Source organism: Leptonychotes weddellii, chromosome 3, assembly GCF_054177405.1.
Source record: "Leptonychotes weddellii isolate Sample4059 chromosome 3, ASM5417740v2, whole genome shotgun sequence".
In the NCBI taxonomy this organism is placed as follows: domain Eukaryota; kingdom Metazoa; phylum Chordata; class Mammalia; order Carnivora; family Phocidae; genus Leptonychotes; species Leptonychotes weddellii.
The window spans coordinates 145205208-145224806 of NC_138371.1; the positions used below are offsets into that span (position 1 = coordinate 145205208).

The 19599-nt window shown below is 42.7% G+C and overlaps 1 long non-coding RNA gene across 2 annotated transcripts in view; it reads left to right on the forward strand.

Annotated features, from left to right (window-relative positions):
* The first annotated feature begins 298 nt into the window (after window positions 1–298).
* Window positions 299–19599, forward strand: part of LOC145720670 (uncharacterized) — a 58310-nt gene continuing 39009 nt past the window's right edge. Inside the window, exon 1 of one of the 2 annotated variants that reach the window (XR_014143816.1) lies at window positions 299–762. This is a non-coding gene — a long non-coding RNA (uncharacterized LOC145720670). Of the gene's footprint in view, window positions 763–1233; window positions 2527–19599 lie in introns of those variants that run through there. The other variant, XR_014143817.1, reaches the window with a different exon arrangement.

A 19599-nucleotide genomic window follows, 5' to 3' on the forward strand; every position in this document is an offset into this window, starting at 1 on the left:
TAGACTATCACCTTGTCCCTTCCTTGGAGCATAATTTTGTCATTAGAGCTTTCACTTGGCAGGGGTCCGATTCATCAAGGAAGATAGAACTCTGTGCTTGCCTGCTTGAAGGCAGAGTTAAAGTCTACTTTGGCAAGCCTTACAAGGAAAGAGAGAAAAGAAAATAAGAGCCATAAATCACTGGAGGCCAGAATACAGAATTAAAGATACTCAATCCATCTCAGAAAGGACTTCTGCTAGCATGTGTTTACCTAATGACCCTTCTTTATTCCTATCAGCCTTTAGATCCTCCCACTTTGTTTGCGCTAATGAAGTGACATCTTACGTGAGAGGCAGCTGTGGGGAAGGACAAGACTCTGTCAGACTGACGTAGGGCTTACTTCTTAGTGACCCTTCTGAGGGTCATTGTTCTTCGGCAGTGTCCACTTTGAGAATTTCACGTTCATGTTTGTGTAACAGTACATCTTCAGAGATAATAAACACTTGTAACTCAACCCCTGTTGGTCTGTGGTAAGCAGAGGAGAATGGCAGGGTTCCCATCTTGTAACTAATCTGTTCCCCTTCACATGACTAATTTAAGTTGTGCATTCACAAAGTCCCGATGAAAATCAGATTTTAAGGGAACATATGCTTCATGAAATTGAGCAATTTTAAAAAACCTAGGCTTTCAGATTTGTGTTCTGTACACCTGAACTTTAATGAACTTTTCTTCCTTTTCAGATAGGCTAAGAAGAACTCTACACCTCATCATGAGTCACCTGGGTAATTATTACCTGTTGATTTTATAATAAAATGCTACTTATCAAATCCATCATGTCACTCTTTACATTACTAAGAAAAAACAATTGATATGTGCCAAATGACACCTGAAGGCTGAGGAGAAAAAAAAAATGTGTTATGATTTGTTTTTTTTTTTGTTTTTTTTAATTTAATGATATTCTGTGTCAAGAAATCCTGTAAGGGACTTCAGATAGTACAAGGAGCTTTACTTCTCACGTATGGAAGGCTATCCTGCCTTAACTCTGGTTATCAGTATCCACTTGGAAATGAGGTAATTTGAACAAGGAATCAACACTTTGGAGCCTCCCATCACCCTTCATGTTATAGCTTGAACTGAGTTAAAGGCAATCCTCAAAGGATCGCTTGTCAGTTCCTTGTTTTCAATTAGAATGTATTTACCCTGAAAGAAGAAAGAAGGAAACTGGCATTTATTTAGCCAGGGTTTCCTGCTATAGTGTGTTTCCAGTGTAATGATGCATGTACCCAAGAACTTAGTATACTGTGAATAAATATTTGTTGAATGAATAAATAAGTCATTAGCCAATGGCAGAGTGTTCTCTTTGATTCCAGGGACCAGGGGAGCCTTTCAAGCATAGTCACTTACTGTTTCCTGGAGCTGAGGTAATTCATAGAGGAAGTACCCATGGACCTTTCACTGGTGGCTTCTCTACCTCCGAATTAGCACCAGAAAAGTGCCCTCACATTTCCCTGCGTGCTCTAATGGACTCATCGTCCTCTAGCTGGGAATAGAAGGCCAAGGGTCGTAGCTCTAATCTCTCTGGGACACTCAGCTTCCCCTGCGGGTCCCCAGGCCACACCTGGAGATACTCACCAACTTCAGAGTGGATGAATCTCTGCTTCCTCCTCTCCCTCCCCCAAACTTTCACGAATCAACTGGGAGTTTGATTTTAGAGTTGTGCTTTAGAACGTCTGGCTTAGTTTTGAAATATATATATATCTATATCTATCTATCTATCTATCTGTCTATCTATCAATAACTGTTTCAGATCCCCCCCCTTTTTTTTTTGCAGCTTATGTGATCAGGACAGCCTAGGTCAGAACCATGAAGCAGGCAAATAGTCTTCACGATGTCACAGGAGTGAAACGCTTGGATTTTGGTCGCCTTCTTTACTTGTATAAGTCACAGAGACAAAAGCTAAACCTGTTGCCTAGCCATGGCTCAATTCATCCATGATGGGCCCTGAGAAGTTAGCCTTGGTTTCAGATGTGTGTAAGCAATCCATGGTGATTTGAAGTCGGGGAGAAGGAGATGTGGTTGATGACATTTACTGAGGATCTGTTGAGTAAGCGGGAGACTCATGTTTCTAAGGTGCGTTCGGTTACTTCAGGTCAAAGAGATTTGCATGAGAAATGTGTGCACCTGGAAATATAAATTGCATGCTTAATAATTGCATGTGCAGTAAGGGAAGTTTTATGAGGGCCTCATGGAGGATTGGACTTACGGGCCATACGTGCTAAACAGCAGTGCGGAGAAAGCACGGGGGTCTAGTTGGAAGGGACTAGGATCTGGGTTTACAGCAGGTGGGCACTCAGATTCAGATCACTACTTTAATGAGGAGGCCAGGACAGAGAGCTGGGAAACGCCTCTGGGCTAACTGAGCCCCAGCAGAAATCTCGTGCTTTCCTTTTTTAATGCGAAATACTCAGGTTTTGTGGAAAGATTAAGCTTGAAAAATCTAAGAACCGTTTGGCTGGTTACGCTCTGGAAATCTGGCAAGATGAAAGGTGAGTGATTAAGGTGGTTTCGGTCTGAACCTAGGGAGTGCTCAGCACTCTTCGGCACAGCTCGGTCTGGCAAAATTGTTAACACCCTTGTCAGGAGAGAAGCTGGGGTCTGGGAGATTCAGGGCATTGCAGGTCAAAGGTTAACTGTGTTGATGTATTTATTTAGGAAGGCGTACAAAAGCCCTTATTCACCTTGGCTTTTGAGGACCGGGTTGTCAATCCCTCACTTTCATGATCACATTTTCACCTAAAAAAATGTTTTTAAGCAGCCCAGTATCCAAACAGAATCTATGTAGCTCAGGTAGAAACATGTCGAACTGCATGGTACCGGTAATGCTATGTACGCCCGTAGCTTCGTTGGTTAGATACCTATCACGTGAGCTGTTCTTTTGTTCCTATAAATTTAGTAACTATTTCAGGAGAGAAGGTAATTTATTTTTTAAAAATAGGGTGGAGGGAATGTTCTCTATTATTAAAAAATAAAATCCCCTTTCAAAATTAAGCTTTCAGCTCCCTAATCTTTTAGGGGAACACGGACTACCTGAAAAAAAAAATGCTAGGTGTCTTTTTAGTCTCAGGGGGGTTTTAGCAACAAACCATTATTGTTTGCCGAGCGATTCTTCTGTCAGAGGGCCAGCTGCCTTGATGACAGCTTCTGCAATAACAATCCATGATATAGCACTGACTTGGATGTAGCAACAACTGTGCTCTAAGCCAAGACGAGGGAGGAGAAAAAGTCAGTATCTTGTGCGTGAGAAGCTTGTAGATACCCTGAGGTGACTTCATATAATTCTAAAATAGCAGGTAGCTTCTTGCATAGCTAATCAAGGCATCAGCGCCCGGAGCAAGTGGAGGTGGCTGACAGTGTACTTTGGTTTCAGATGCATTCAAGCTCTTTTTGAGTGATATGAGCTTAATTCGTATTCTGGTTTCTATACTAAAAGTTTATGTGTTCGGATTTGGCAAATATCCTCCCCCGTAACCTGACAACTCGTGCTTTGATAAAGCTGCTGATCTTAACGTCTTACTTGCATTTGTTTCATTATATGTGGTGAGAAAGTTCGTACAGATGAATAAAGGGAAGAGGGCTTTTTTGGGGGGGGCGGGCATTGAGTTATACCCCACCCTCCACTTCCATTCATTGCTCAGCAAAGGACAAAGGTGGCTCACCCGAAAAACTTGAAATACACACTGTGGGTGAGTGGAAAGAGCTTATAGAGAATGGAGTCATCCCGGCTTTGTAAAGTAGGTAGGTCCCTTCTGGAGGGAGCAGTCCCTTCGTCAGGGACATGCTTAGATAGTTTTAATTGCCAGTGTCTTGAGGTTTTCCAAAGAAAGTCTAACGTCAGCGGGTGGCTGCGCTCTGTCCATCCAAGATCTGGGCTACACTTTGGGTTCTGCGAATTCCTCTTCTTCAGAACATAGAGGAAACCGTCTCTCGTAGGGGCCATTGGCCACTTGCTAGGCAATCACGGTCATGAGGCTGATCTGCTTTACAAAACGGAGGGCTCAGTTTCGGTGCTCAGGAAGCTACAAGTGGAAACTCCACATGCAAAGAGCCCATAATTTGACTCTAATAGATATTTAGCAGCTTAAACGAAATAACAAGGAATACATTCACCCAGGCGCCATTCAGCAGGATTTGGTGGGTACTTTACATTCCACTCCTTGAAAGGAAAAACATAATTTTTTATACTTTCCCAAGATATATAAATATTTTGGTATGCAAAGAGATAACACATAGCATACCTTTAAGGTTGACTCAAGTTCTGTTTGGCCAAAGGGATTTACCGCTATCAGTATAATGTAGGCCAGTCAATCAAGTTGAATTTTTCTTCCAAATCAGCGCATTCGAGTTCACCCAGGGAGCCACTTGCTTTCTGGGGCTGGTTTGTTCACAGGCTGTTTGATTTTCTGGTGCACAGGATCAACACATATGAATGCCATAACTTGCCGCCCTGTGCCCGTTCCTCCTTACTCCCCAGCCCTAGCTCTGAGGGGTCGTTGAAGTCTAAGCAGAGTTTATCATCTCTCCCTCCTTCCAGTCTCCTACTTCTTCAAGTCACGGTCCTGATTCTTCTTCTGATTCCCCCTTGACATCCATCCAGTGCCCTCCCTCCACGGCGCTTGCCCTCCTGCCGTCCCTCCGGGTCCCCAGGCGGGACTTCTGTCACATCGACAGGACTGAGGGTCATGGTTACCCTGGCAAAGCTCTCAGGCTCTGCAGTGAGAACGGACTTGGGGCAAATCTGCCTTTGCACTTAGTGTATGACTTCTGTTATTACCCAGCTGTGGTGTGGGGAAAGTAATAGGACCTGCCTCTTCAGTAGGAGCAGGCAAGTAAAATACTTAGCAGGCGGCTTGGATGGTTAGTGCTCAATAAAACGTTAGTTATTACGAACGTCGCTGGTCTTCCTCACCACAGGCCACAGAGTTGTCTTCCTTCCCCTTGACATCAATCAAGCTGCTGCACTTCTCAGAAATCCCTGGTTGCTGCTAGTCCTGCTGGCTCAGGTTTGCACGCCTTCCGAGCCATCCCTGCATACCTGCCTCACGCTCAAGATTTCTCTGCACCCTTCCAGCCCCATGGGGCAAACAGCGCTGGCCATTCCACTCTTGCACCTCTGTGGCTTTGAGTGTGCTCCACCTGGCACGTCGCCCTCTTTCTCTGCCACTTGTTAACATTCTCCTCGTCCCTTGAGGCCCTGTTCCAGTGCCACCTCCCCCAGGAAACCTTTTTATCTAAATATATTCTTTAAAAGATTTTATTTATGTATTTGAAAGAGAGCGAGAGCGAGCACAAGTAGGGGGAGCGGTAGGCAGAGGGAGAAGCAGGCTTCCAGCTGAGCAGGGAGCCTGACGTGGGGCTTGATCCCAGGACCCTGGGATCATGACTTGAGTCAAAGGCAGACACTTCACTGACTGAGCCAGCCGGGCGCCCCTATCTAAATATATTGTGAAGTCTAGTTTGGCCATCTAGTTAGAACTGATTACTCTTTTGGCCACGGTCTCATAGCACTTTGCTTGTCACCTCCTGTTAGACTTGCCCAATTGTGTTTGGTAATAGAGTTAGTTGCTCATATCTGTCTCCCTCAAGGGATGCTAAACAACTTCACAACAGGAATTGTGGCTGTAAAAATATCTCAGTATCTACACAATGCTTTGCTCATAATATCCGACCAATAAATGTTTTAGAATGAATTAAAATTAGGTATTATGTGGATAGTCTCTAAATATCTGGAGGTGGGCTGGAGCCACTGCTCTGGGCGCATTTATCACAAAACTAGTACATACGCGTGGCGCTGGTGATATGAGTGGACCCTTCAATCTCTTTGCTAGTCAGCAGCAGGGGGAGTCCTCACTCATCCCAGAGCCTTCATGAGAGAGCAGATGCAATGTGAGCTGGTGGGCGGGAGTCATCTTTCACTGCTCACAATGGAGGGGTTAAGGGAACAGAGTTTTCTCCTCTGCTAAGAAGGTAGAGAGAGGGAGAGCTACTCTTGGTTGGTGCATAGTCCCAAAATGTGATTCCGGGTCACTCCGTGGTGAGATCTGGACAGGGAGAGTTGGGATCTACCCCTGGATGACAGGAGGTTGGACGTTTCCTAGAAAGCCCAATTCCAGCATAGAGGACACTCTTTGTCATTGGATAAAAAGTTCACTAGCGTGCAGATGGGAAAGGTGGCCAGAGTATTTGTGTGGAGGCTGCTGCTCATCCACGGGGAAACCTCTTCTTCACTTCTTCTCCAGTGACCGAGTGGCAGCTGGGATGTGGCCGTCTGTCCAGCTCAGGACTGCAGTTCCCGGCAAACTTCTTTGCCTAGGTTGTAGGCAAAGAAATGTACTTAAAATTTATGTGTGCAACTTCTCACTCATTTCCTGAGGGAAAGTCTCTGGCACTGGATCTCCACTTTTTCTTCTGTTCCTACTGGCTGGGATGGAAGCCATTTGTTGAAGATGGCAGAGCCGCGGCAGCCTGGCTCACTGGCGGCCGGTGGGAAGGAGTGCCTCCTGTGGTCGCCGGGCGCCATCAGTCACTGCACTGCATTCGTTAGAGGAGCTACCGGGTCCCCCAACACAGGGTCTTTTCTTTTTCCAAAGCTGTGCCCAAATATTTGTTGAACACCAACTATGTGTTAGGCCCTCGCTATGTGAGGGAATAAAAACAAGAATGAATGATTCTCAGTCTCTGTCTTTAAGGAGTTTATAGCCAGGTCCTACAGATAAGCCACAGAGTTATACAAGTAACCACGCAGGCACGCTCTCGCCGGACCACAGACAATGTACACTAGAGGCTCTAGGAGGAAAGACAGATTCCTCTAAACTGTAGCGAGCTAGCGAGTCCCGTGAAGGAGGTGGTTTGGAAAGATGGAGAGATGCAAGGAAGACATTCCAGATGGCAAGTGCCATGTGTGTCTTGAGGTTGGGGGAGGTGATAGTGATCTCACAAGTTTGGACAGACTCGAGCGATTTGTTTTGCACCAGGGAGTAGCAGTGGTTACCTCTGGAAAAGGTGTTGGGGTGTGACTGGGGAGAGTCGTGAATATCCTACTGCCTTGGGAATGGGTTACTCCCCGGCAGCCAATGGGGAGCTGTCTACGGCAGCAACATTGCCTACCACTGTGAACCTTCCAGTTGGCATGTAGTAACCCAAGCACATTTTGTTTGTTCACAGATCTGTTGTCCCGGCACCTTGTAGGAAGCTGTGAGAAATCTGCTTCAGTCTCCAAAGTACAGTTTTCTACAAATAGCTGGTTTGTGTACCAAGGGCCTAAGGCCATTCCAGAGAGCAAACATCGGAGGAACAAATACATGGATGATTGTGTCAATGGTTCAACCTTTTCCTCTTAACTCTGCCTTGAAAACAAACTTCCCCTCGTCTTCCTAGGCTCCCATTTTCTACACCAGTGAATTCTCACTACACCTGTCTTTGTGTAATTACTTCTTTAAAAAAAATGCAAGTAAACTTTGCATGTTTCATCTCATTCTTCTTACCTCACTAACTGGCATTTTATTGATTTACCTGTTCAAGAAGTCATGTTGAGACTCGGCTCTTCTGCAGTTACTCTTGTTTGTTTGTCTTTATTAACCAACCTAGCAACACAGTCTTTAAGGGAGCCCTCCTTCACAACTGGTACCCTACATGCATGTGGATGGGATTGTGTTGGCTTTTCCAGCTTTACACAAACATCTGTTCCTTTTGAACGGTGGCAATTATCTCGAAACTTGAGAAAGTCAGGCTCGGGGAAAGTTGACTTCTAGGTGTTTTTCCTTGTCTTATCTCCGAAGAGTTAGATGTCTGTGGTCTTGAAATGGCCAAAGTTTAGATGAAGGAGAGTTTCACTGCAGCTGGCAAAATTTGAGTCATGGCTTTCAACTTGGGCGGGCTAACATTAACTTCAACGTGTTCCCCAAACATGTGAGGGTGGAAGGCCAAGATGCCGGAACAGTATTCTGTGACCCTTTGTCCAACTGTGACCTTTCTGAAATGATTAATCAGATGTGGGAGAAGGTGGTGTAAAAATAAGAAGGCTTTTCAGATGTTTGAGTTGTACAAGACATTATTTTTGCCAGTATGATGGAAAATGTTGTATAATTCATTTTAACATTGCAGAAAATCAGGAATGGAAGCTCCTTTGGGGCTGTGGGGGAAGAAAAATCTCAATTTGTAAATGTTGCTACCTTAGTAACTTCTGAAGTTATAGAATATTCTGTGGCTCTAATCAACAGAATTGTGATCAACAGTGTGGTGATTTCGCTTCGTTTTTTATCACATTCTGGCAAGTTGTGTTTAAACAGGTCTCGCTATCTCATTCTTTAACTTCAATCTCTGTGTTTCCCCTTCTTAGAAGAGCAGAACTATCATTTACAGAAGCGAGCCTTCTCAAGGATGCTTGCTGCAATATGGGTTTGGAGTGAACAGCATGGCCATTTATTTATCTCTATCCACATATGGATTAGCTTGTGTTTTCCTACCTCTCCCTGACAGTTGCTATTTCTTCCTTGAGTTTCTGCCTTTTGTTCCCCCTACACGTTACTTTTCTTAGTTTCTCCATATCATTGGAAACCATGAGATATGGACCCTATTCTCTGCATGATCCTTCTCATTATTCAAGATGTAAGGACACCATAGGAATTGGTGAGACTCAGTTTCCACATTCAGATTTCTGGTTTGCTAGAAATTAACAGCATCACAGTATGTCCATGCCCTGTTTCTGGGAAGCAGCTAGCACGGAAGGGAAAGAACATACTCTCTGAATGTCAGTTTATATCCTGGTTCTGTTGCTTACTGCAAGGGCTTGGGCAAAATACTTCATTTCTCAGTTCGGTGTGCTAAGCTGTAACACGATGGCAGTAATCCCTTGCTTTCAAAAGTAACTGCTTTTGAGTATTATTTGTGTGGGAGGTCACTTATATAAAGAAACTCAAAACATGGTCTCTTTATTTCCTTTCCCTTTTCTTTCCCGAGGAAGCAGCTGTCAGGTGTAATTTTATTGCTTATCAATATTGCAATTGTCGTGAGAACATGAAGGGAGGGCTGTGGTTCTGTGGAAGAGGCTCATCACCATGGTGCTAAATCGGGTGCAGGGTCCCTGCTTCCCTTTAGGCCTTATAGGGATCGCCAAAGTAGCCAAGGATTAAGGGAGTAGATGGGTTTCTGTGATTATGTCAGAATCTCAACCAATGGAAGATATACGACCTAGGAAAAGTGAAAGTAAAAGCTGGCTATGTTATAAGTACACTTGGAGGAAGTGGAACTTGGAACTTGTTATAAGTACACTTGGAGGAATGGAAGGACTGACCTTCCATTCAGATGCAAGCCTTTGACTTGGTTACACTTTGTTTCCTCTCCAAACTGGCACTTTATTTTCAGCTCTCAAAGAAAGAGCAACCATTTGATTTTGTAATGTAAAAAATATTATTGCCCTTAGGAAAAGGATTACTGAACTTTCTGTACCTAGTGTTTATGCCTTTAATAAGCACAGTGTTTCCAAGAGAATTGAATGCCTTTTTGTACTGTGATGTTTTTCTACCACTGCATCTGAGTTTTTGTACCTTAATGTCTGGGAAACTTGTTTTTATAAATTCACAGAAACCTGACAAACAGTAGGAATTTGTTCTCTGTCCTATAGAGATGGGCAAATCCCTAAAGAGCTTGTTGATTTCATGCTCACCACTTTGCTATGAGCCAGGCGCCTTTCTTTTTTAAGGAAAAGATTTATGGAGGGGGAATAAGTTTCATGGGAAATATCAGACTCAGATAACTGCAGCATTAGCAAGCAGTACGACAGGTGGTGGCCTCATCCACTCACCTCTGAAAACTCTTACAGGCTCTAACATTGGATTGAGCTCTACAGTTTGCATCTAGTATTGCATTTTGATTCCAACAATGGCATCATGAAGGGCAATGACATACAAAGACCTGTACTCCTTTTTTTTTTTTAAAGACTTTATTTCTTTATTTGTCAGAGAGAGAGAAAGAGAGAGAGTGCAAGCACAAGCAGGGGGAGCAAGGAGCCTCATGAGGGACTCCATCCTAGGACCCTGGGATCATGACCTGAGCCGAAGGCAGATGCTTATCAACTGAGCCACCGAGGTGCCCAGAACTGGTACTCTTTTGAATATTAAAAGCCAAAGCATGAAGAGGAACAATTTAAGTGTGGAGCGATGAGACCAGAGAGAAAAGCAAGAGTCAGATGGCAAAGTGCTTTGTGTGCGAACTCCAAGAGTTTAAAGTTTATTCTGAGACACTTTGGAAAGATAAGGAAAAATCATGGGAGATTTGTAAGTCAAGACATGAGATTTTCAGACATATATTTTAGAAAGTTCAGAAAGGGCTCTGTGGAGGTTTGATTTGAATGGGGAAGCATGGAGGCAGGGAGACCAGGTGGGTAGTTGTGGAGAAATTCAAGTGAACAAAGAGAAAGTCTTGAAGTCAGTCCATGGTAGTGGGGATGGGGAAATTGGGGCAGAGTTGGGTGAATGACTCAACGAGGAAACAGTGGTAATTGGAAGACATGATTAATTCACTCTTTTGTCTAGACAATTTCTTAAACAATCAATAGATTAAATGGTGTCAAAAGAAACATTTTTGTAGTTGGTGTCAGCAAGACGGAGTGGGAGATACCAGCCTTCATCCCAATTCCCTGCCCTGCCTTCACCCCCTCCCGACCCCCACCCCCAAACAACATTAGGCAGCTATCCACAAAAGAAGATAGCCTTGGGAGGGCTCAAGAATCCAACTGAGAACTTATAGCAATACAATGGAGAAAAAAAAGTGTAATACCTGCACAGAAAGACTCACTGGGAGGTCGGCTTAGCTGAGCTATCTGGAGATGGCTAGGCACAGAGAAGGCGGGGTAATCAGTCTCAGCTGCACAGCAGGTGCCAACATGGCCCCAGTTGCCTGCTCTGCAGAGGACTCTGGCAGCCATGCCACTGAGGACCTCAACAACCCCCACAGCAGCCAGACTCCCCACAGCTGTCACCGAGGAGAACCTGGTAGTATTCGTTCGCACAGACCCAGTGGCCTGCTCTTCAAAGGACACTGGCAGTTTTGGCCACTGAAGTAAACAACAACCACCGCTGTTGAAAATTCCCCAGAGAGGGAGTTGCTGCTCTATGCCTTCTGGAAGGAACGGCTCTTTTGCCACTCTAGGGCCAGAGTTGCCCCTCAGAACCCTAGGCACATGTTGGACCCCAGAGCCAGGGCTGCTGCACACGCAGCCCCATTTCAGACTCCAGCTCTGGGGCTGCTCTTTGTGTGAAGGCTCTTCAAACAATGGCTCCGTGGCGGCTCTGCCCTTGCCCATGTCTCAGGCAGGAGAGTCACCGCTGCTGCAGGCTGGCCAGTGCCCCAGAGCCTGCAGTTGCTGTCGCTCCTTGTGCACTTGCACTCCAAACCCAGCTCTGTGGGTGCTCCATGGGGACCCAAGCATCAGATACCAATGCCACCACCACCGCTAGGGTGTCCGCGAGCCAGACCCAGCACCTGGAGGGATTCCCCTAGGCCGTGGCATCCACTGTGGGAGAAAAAGAGATCAGATCGTCCCCAGCAGCTTTCCTAACCAGAGACCCCAACAGCTCTAGATACTTCTGTGGACACCCACCGTCTTAAATATTGAGGACCCTTGTGATCATTGCCAACACTAACATCAGCTGCCAGATCTGCACAGAGACTGCACTACTGGTCCTTTCCCAGGTCGGCAACTGCCACAAACCACCCAGCCCGCACCCTCACCCCCACTTGTAGGTGAAGGTCTTCACCTACCAAAACCAATCCGAAAGTCGAGAAGAGGTAACGGCTCCAACGAACAAGCAGACAAAAAGCACAAGGCTACAAAACATGAAAAATCAAGGAAACAAGACATCAGCAAATGAACACAAGAACTTTCCAGTGACTGATCTTAAAGGAGTGGAACCTACAGATTGCTGGCTCAAGAATTCAAACTAATTGTTTGAAGGAAGCTCAATAAGCTACAAAAGAACACAGATATTTGACACCAAAAGCAAAGGCAACAGAAGCAAAAATAAACAAGTTGGACTACATCAAAGTGGAAAGCTTCTGCACAGCAAAAGAAATAGTCAGTAGAAATGAAGAGGGAACCCATGGGAGAAAATATTTGCAAACTATATATCAGATAAGGGGGTTAATATTTAAAATGTATAAGGAACTCATATAACTCAATAGTAAAAAATCAAATAATCTGATTTCAAAATAGGCAGAAGACCTGAGTAGACAATTTTCCAAAGAAGACATACAAAATGGCCAACAGATACATGAAAAGATATTGAACATCAATAATCACTAGTAAATGCAAATCAAAACCACAATGAGGTGTCACCACATACCTGTTAGAATGGCTATATTAAAAAGACAAGGGATAAGTGTTGGCAAGGATGTGGAAAAAAGGGAACCCTAGTGCACTGATGGGAATGTAAATTGGTACATCGACTGTGGAAACCAGTACAGAGGTTCCTTAAAAAATTAAAAGTAGAACTACCGTATAATCTAGCAATCCCACTTCTGGGTATATATCCAATGAATAAAATCTATCTTGAAGAGGTATCTGCACTCCCATGTTCATTGCAGCTTTATTCACAATAGCCAAGACATGGAAGCAACCTAAGTGTCCACTGATGGATGAATGGATAAAGAAAATGTAGTATAAAATGGAATATTTTCTATAAAAAAGGCTGAAATCCTGCCGTTTGGAAATCCATGGCACCATGGATGACCCTGGAAGGCACTATGCTAAATGAAATAAGTCAGACATAGAAGGACAAATACTGCATGGTATCACTCATATGTGGAATGTAAAGGGAAAAAAAGTTGAAATCATAGGGAGTAGAATGGTGGTTGCCAATGGCTGAGGGGTGGGGGAAATGGGGAGTTGTTGGTAAAGGGTAATCTTTTAGTTGTAAGTTCTGAGGGTCTAATGTACAACATGGTGACTATAGTTAATGATACTGTATTATATACTTGAAATTTGCTGAGAAAGCAGATTTTCAGCATTTTCGGTGCATAGGCACACAAAAAGCAACTTATGGTTGGAAACCAAATGAATGATGGTGACAGTAAGTGTCCAGGAGGGAAGGAAAGTTATGTGGGCCCAAGTGGTTTAGAATGGGTGGGTCCCAGTAGTCAGTATAGATGGAGATGGATGTGTTAATTAACTTGATTATGATAATCATTTCACAATGTATATGTACATCAAATCATCATGTTGTACACTTTAAATAAACACAATAGTATTTGTCAATTATACCAATAAAGTTGGAAAGAAAAGAAACATTTTCATGTAATATTTACCAGGGGTGTTCAGTTTAGTTGTGGAGGCTCTGTAGTCCCTGGACAGAGATGCTTTTTCATTTGCCTTCAAAACACTGCTTTATCATCATTCAGAATTGTTTTTTAGGAGATTCTCCCTCTGAAATACCAAATTTTATTAAAACCAATCAAAGGAAACTTAAAAGAGGTAAAATATTGCATATTTATTTTACTTCTATGGATGTCTACTGTGATTTCTTTTTTTTTTTTTAAGATTTTATTTATTTATTTGACAGAGAGAGAGACACAGCGAGAGAGGGAACACAAGCAAGGGGAGTGGGAGAGGGAGAAGCAGGCTTCCCGCTGAGCAGGGAGCCCGATGCGGGGCTCGATCCCAGGACCCTGGGATCATGACCTGAGCCGGAGGCAGACGCTTAATGACTGAGCCACCCAGGTGCCCCATACTGTGATTTCTTTTCACCCTAGTAAGTTTTTAATGCTGATAATAGAGTTCATTTCATTGGTTACTTTCATGTTAGGGAATAAAGGATATCTAAATTGAAAGATAACAATAGTAGTAGTAGTACCTTTTTTAAATTATAAAATTTAGAGAATGTTGAAACAGATCTAGTATGCTTGGTGTGGGATTACATATTATTTGGATGTTTTCCACCTTGTGCCTTCTTTAGGAAGTATTTACAGTTCCTAATTTACACTCTCTTGAGCCACTAGATCACAGATGAAGGAGTCATATCATCTATGAAGAACATAGATTGCTAGAAGAAATGGGGAGATGTTGGTCAAAGTGTACAAACATTCAGCTATAAGGGATGAATAAGTTCTTGAGATCTAATGTACAGAATGGTGGCTATAGTTAATAATACTGTATTGTGTGCTCAAAATTTGCCAAGAGAGTTGATTGTAATTGTTCTCCCACACAGACACAAAGATGTAACTATGTGAGGTGATAATTAGATAAGTTACTTAGCTTGAGTGTGGTAATTATTTCACAATTATTTGTGTATCAAAACATTACATTGTATACCTTAAATATATACAATTTTTAGTTGTCTAGTAAACCTCAATATAACTAAAAAAATAAAGCAATATAAACACCATCAAAAGCTAGACTATTTACTATAAGTGAGATGCATAAATGCCTATCAATAAACCACAAAAATAACAATAAATTTTAGAGAAAAAAAGAACATACGTTACTATCCATATAGTAGGCATTAAGCAAAATTATATCATCACCCATGCGATAAACATGTGCTGTGAGCAAATTATTGAGTTGGGGTTGAAAAAGTTCAGATGGTCCAAAAACATATAAGAGAAGTTGTTTTCCTTATGATATAGTTGATAGGACAATATATATCAATATACATTATTTGACTGACTAGAGTGTAATAGCAATACAAGCCAACATTGCAAGACATACCACTAAGCAACTTATGGTTGGAAACCAAGTGAATGATGGTGACAATAAGTGTCCAGGAGGGAAAGAATGTTATGCAGGCCCAAGTGGTTTACGATGGGTCCCAGTAGAGTCAGTATAGATGGAGAGGAAGAGAATACAAACATAGGGATATGCCAGTTATATTTTTGTGGAATGGAGAAGTAAAGAATTGCAGTCTGAAAAGTAGGTTGGTGTCCAAGGGTAGAGACAATCTATCTTAGATATTAAGAGCACCTTTTGAATCTTGGGTTTGAATCCTAGAACAGTTCTCACTAATTTTCTTTGGGCAAGAAAGCATCTTGCTAATCCTCAATTTCTTCATCTATAAAATGTGGCCAATAATGATTACTCCTTAGAAGTGTGTGTGTGTGTGTGTGTGTGTGTGTGTGTAAGTGTAATAACTGATATAATGCAGATTTCTTAGTAAAGTGCTGTTTAGTGAATGGCAAACTAAGGAATGTGAACCATGTGTGTCCATAGGTAACCAGGGATGGTTTTCGATGTGGACAGTGACATAATGAAAACTGCCATAAAAAAGCATGTTAGGATAATAATGTAAAAAAAAAAAAAGAAAAAAGACGGGGGTGGGGGGAAGGACTGGGTAGGGGGATGGAGTTACAGGCCAGGACAGTGCTTAGGAAGCTACTGCATTAAATCTAGCATGAGTAATTAAATGTCCAAATTATAATGGTAATAATAGGGACTAAAAACAACAGCAATAGAGGGTTAGATTTAAGAGGTTTTGTGGAGAAGAAAAATAGGACTTCATGTCTGACTGAATATGGATTAAGGGACTAAAGGTAAGAGGAAACTTACACAGGTACTTCTGAAAGTTTGACGTTCTCTGACTTAGGAAATGATGATCTTTTAATTTTTTTAATTTATTTTATTTTTATTTTTATTTTTTTTAAAGATTTTATTTATTTATTTGAGAGAAAGAGAGAGAGTGAGAGAGCACAAGAGGGGGGAGTGGGAGAGGGAGAAGCAAACCTCCCGCTGAGCAGGAAGCCCAATGCGGGACTCGATCCTGGACTCCAGGATCATGACCTGAGCCGAAGGCAGTCGCCCAACCAACTGAGCCACCCAGGCGCCCAATGGTGATCTTTTTAATAGAGATATATGCGGGGGCAGCCAGTTTTCAGAAGGGGAGGGTGGGACTGAGTTTTCATACATTGTTTCACAGTTAAGGTATAAAATAAAGTTGCTGAGGTATAGTTAGAGAGGCTCAGAAGGCAGGGCTACCACTCGGAGAACCTCATACTTTGAGGAGCAAGAAAGGAACCTGCAAAGAAGGCAGGTGAAAACCCAGCAGGGGTAGAGGGAGAATCCAAGGGATGTAGTAGAAACACAGATCCAGCCTGGGCTGCGGGGTCTAATCTGTAGATGGCACCACAAAGGTCCCTATGGGATGAACTGAGGCTGCAGTTATCAATAAGGAGGTCATCGCTAACCTTTCAGTAAGCTGTTTCAGAAAAGGGGGTGGGCTGGGGAGGGACCAAGGTGAGGTGAGATTGAGGCAGAAGGGGTAGAAGGTGGCAGGTGAGAAGTTTGACAATCAAGAGAAGCAAACTGTAGGCAGCAGGAAGGCAGATGGGTTTTCAAGATGCCTTTTGGAAGGCAGAAGAGACAGAACAATTCAATGGGGGAACCTAAACGTGCAGAAGAGGCAGGAATTAACAGAAGCACATTCCTGGAGCAGAAAGATGATAGAATGGAAAGAAAGCAAGGAACTGGGATATCTCTACTTATTAGATCAGAAGAAAGGAAAAACTGATGGCTATAGAAACAGGTGTTTTGAACTAGGGCTTTCAAATGAAACTTGAAAACAAAATTTGGAATTATCTCCAAATTGGGAACTGAGGAAACAAGAGGCAAGAAAAGGAAAATGAGGGAAGTTCTAGGAAAGAATGGTGGTATTTCAGCCATATTTAGGATAGGAAAAGAACAACAAACATCATGTCCAATATTGTGGGGTGAGCAAAGGCACGGTCAACTATATTAACCCATTGTAAGTCATGAAGCTGTTGGCACCTCATCACAGAGTTTTCAAATAAATTAACAAGGGCAATGGCAAAGTCAGGGTAAAGTGATACCAGGGAACAAGGTTGCTTTCAGCATTGGACTGTCCTACATTGTGAAGGCAGGGACTTGGCATTTCCTGATCAGGTGGAGCTATGAGTGATTAGAAGAAACAAAGCACAGTAGCGTACAACAGCTCCGAGTGTTTTGATGTCAGTCAACAACCAGTGGGATTGCCCAGAAAGAACATTGAAACAAACAGTGGAAGCGATCCAGAGAATAAGAAACTGTTATTTTCAAACCAACCAATTAGAAAGTGACATTACAGCCTATAAAGAGGCAATATGTCAGCATTTTATCACCAAACATCCTAAGTTGACAACCCAACCAACTGAACAAAATGTTACAGAGTGGGACAGGCCATTGTGAAGAGAAGCTGCTGTTAAGCCAAAATAAATAGTATTACATGTGACATTTCAGAATGGCAAGGCTTCAAAAGAATAGCAGATGAAATAACCCTTACTAATAATGAATGAGAAGAGAAAAATACCCTGGGATGATGCAGAAAGACAAATAAAAGAGAAGGCAGAATTTAGATCAATAGTGGTTTAAGAGCATGGACTGCGTTTCGAGAAACCTGTCATTTACTCATTCTTTGTGTCTGAAGATCCAAATCTGGAACTGGCAGTAGGCTATGTTTCTTCCGCCTTAAATGACAGCGGGGTCCTATGCAATCATTGCCCATTTACAAAGGAAGACAGTTGCAGTGAAGATGCTTAAGGTCACTGCTAGTTTTGAAGTTCTGTGATATTTGATGGTTAGGCACAAATTTTCATGTAAGAACTCAGACACAATCGGATATTAGAGGAACATTGCTTTAGGAATTGGAAGAATCAGAAACCTTGGATTCTAGTCTCTGCTCCGTGTGATTGTGTGGTTCATGACACATCATTTGACTTCTCAGTATCTCAAGTTCCTTCTGTAAAATAACAAAGAGAGGCTAAGTGCTCACTAAGGTCTTTACTCACTAAGATTCTACTATGTAGAATCCGTGTTTCTACAAGAGTGGGGCACCACACCATTGACTGCCTAAATAATAAGGTTGTTTTTTGACAAATAACATTAGGTAGATAATAACTATGTTGTGGGTGACAGAGCCCTTCTAGAAAATAAAGACTTCCTATGGAGAAGAAGACTTCCTATGGATCCGATGCTAGTGCCAAAGCAGAGATAATACTAAAGCCATAGGACTGAACCAAGTGACTTAGGGAGGGAGTGTAGATAGAGGAGCGTTCTGAAGACTTGAGCCCAGCTTCTTGACTTCCAAGATGGTGGACACCTAGCAAAGGAGACTAGGAGCAGTCTAGTACAGTTCTCCTGTACCCTGTGAGGGTACAGGAGAACTAAGAACAACTAAAGTCTAGGTGACCAAGGAAAGAAAGTAAGTTATGGAGGAGGCAATGTTTTCAAATGCTATTGATTAAAGGAAGATAGGGTTTTATTGGGGGACAAAGGCATGACCGGAATAAGTTCAAGGAAGAATGGGACAGAACGAAATAGAACTAGCAAGCACGGAACCCTTTCGATGAGTTTTGCAGTAAAGGGAAGCAACAACTAAAGAAAGATATAAAGTCAGGAAGCTTTGTTTTATTGTGCAATGAGAACGATGCAATACAGTAGACAAATTAATGATACAGGAGCCAATAGATAACAACAACAACAAAAATAACCAAGCAAAGTAATTTAAGATTGCAGCAGGTACTGTGAAGAAACCAAATAGGATGTGGTAGGCAGAGTAACATTGGGATCTTACTTTAGATAAAATGGTTAAAGAAAGCCTTTCTAAGGTGTTTGAGTTGGGATCTGAAGATTTTGCTAGTTGTTGTTGTTGGGGTGGAGAGAGAAAGAGAGAGAAAGATTGATTCGCAGAGGAAATGTAAAGCACAGATGACCCAGTTCAGCTTAGAACATGTGGGGTGTAGGGAAGGAGGTCAGTACGGCTGAAGAGCAGTGAACAAAAGAGAGCTGAGGCTGAAGAGTGGGCATGTCCCAGATCTTGTCATTGTTTGTAGATCATGATAGGTCTAGATTTTATTGCAAGCACAAAGAGAAGTCCCTGCAGGATTTTAAACAGGAGAAATGTTTTAATAGGTCATTAATAACATTGTTAATAACAATCATTATCATCTTGCATTTAAAAAATACTTTATGGTTTCTAAGTGCTGATCTCCTACGTGGAGGCTCACAGAGTACACATCAATTGCTTGAAGTCTTGTCACAGACCTGGGTGCCCACCTCAGTGGGAAGTACAGAGTATGGACTCAAACCCAGTTCTACCACTTGTAAAGCCAGTGATTTTTTCCCCATCACTCTGCCATCTGCCATTTGCAACCTTTGTTCATACTCCCCAAACTCAAATCTGTCCCATCAATACTGCTTCTCCACAAAAACTCCCTCCTGATGTTCCTTTGTGCAGGATTAACCCCAAGCATAGAAGGCACTTAAAGAGACTTGTTTTTATTTTTTAATTAATTAATTAATTTTATTTATTTTTAAAAGATTTTTATTTATTCATTTGAGAGAGACAGAGAGAGCACAAGCAGGGGGAAGGGTAGAAGGAGAAGGAGAAGCAGGCTCCCCGCTGAACTGGGAGCCCAACCCTGGGGCTCAATCCCAGGACCCAGGGATCATGACCTGAGCTGAAGGCAGATGCTCTACCATCTGAGCCACCCAGACGCCTCAAGAGACTTGCTTTTAATGACAAATTAGCTTTTTTTAAAAAAGATTTTATTTATTTATTTGAGAGAGAGAATGAAAGAGAGAG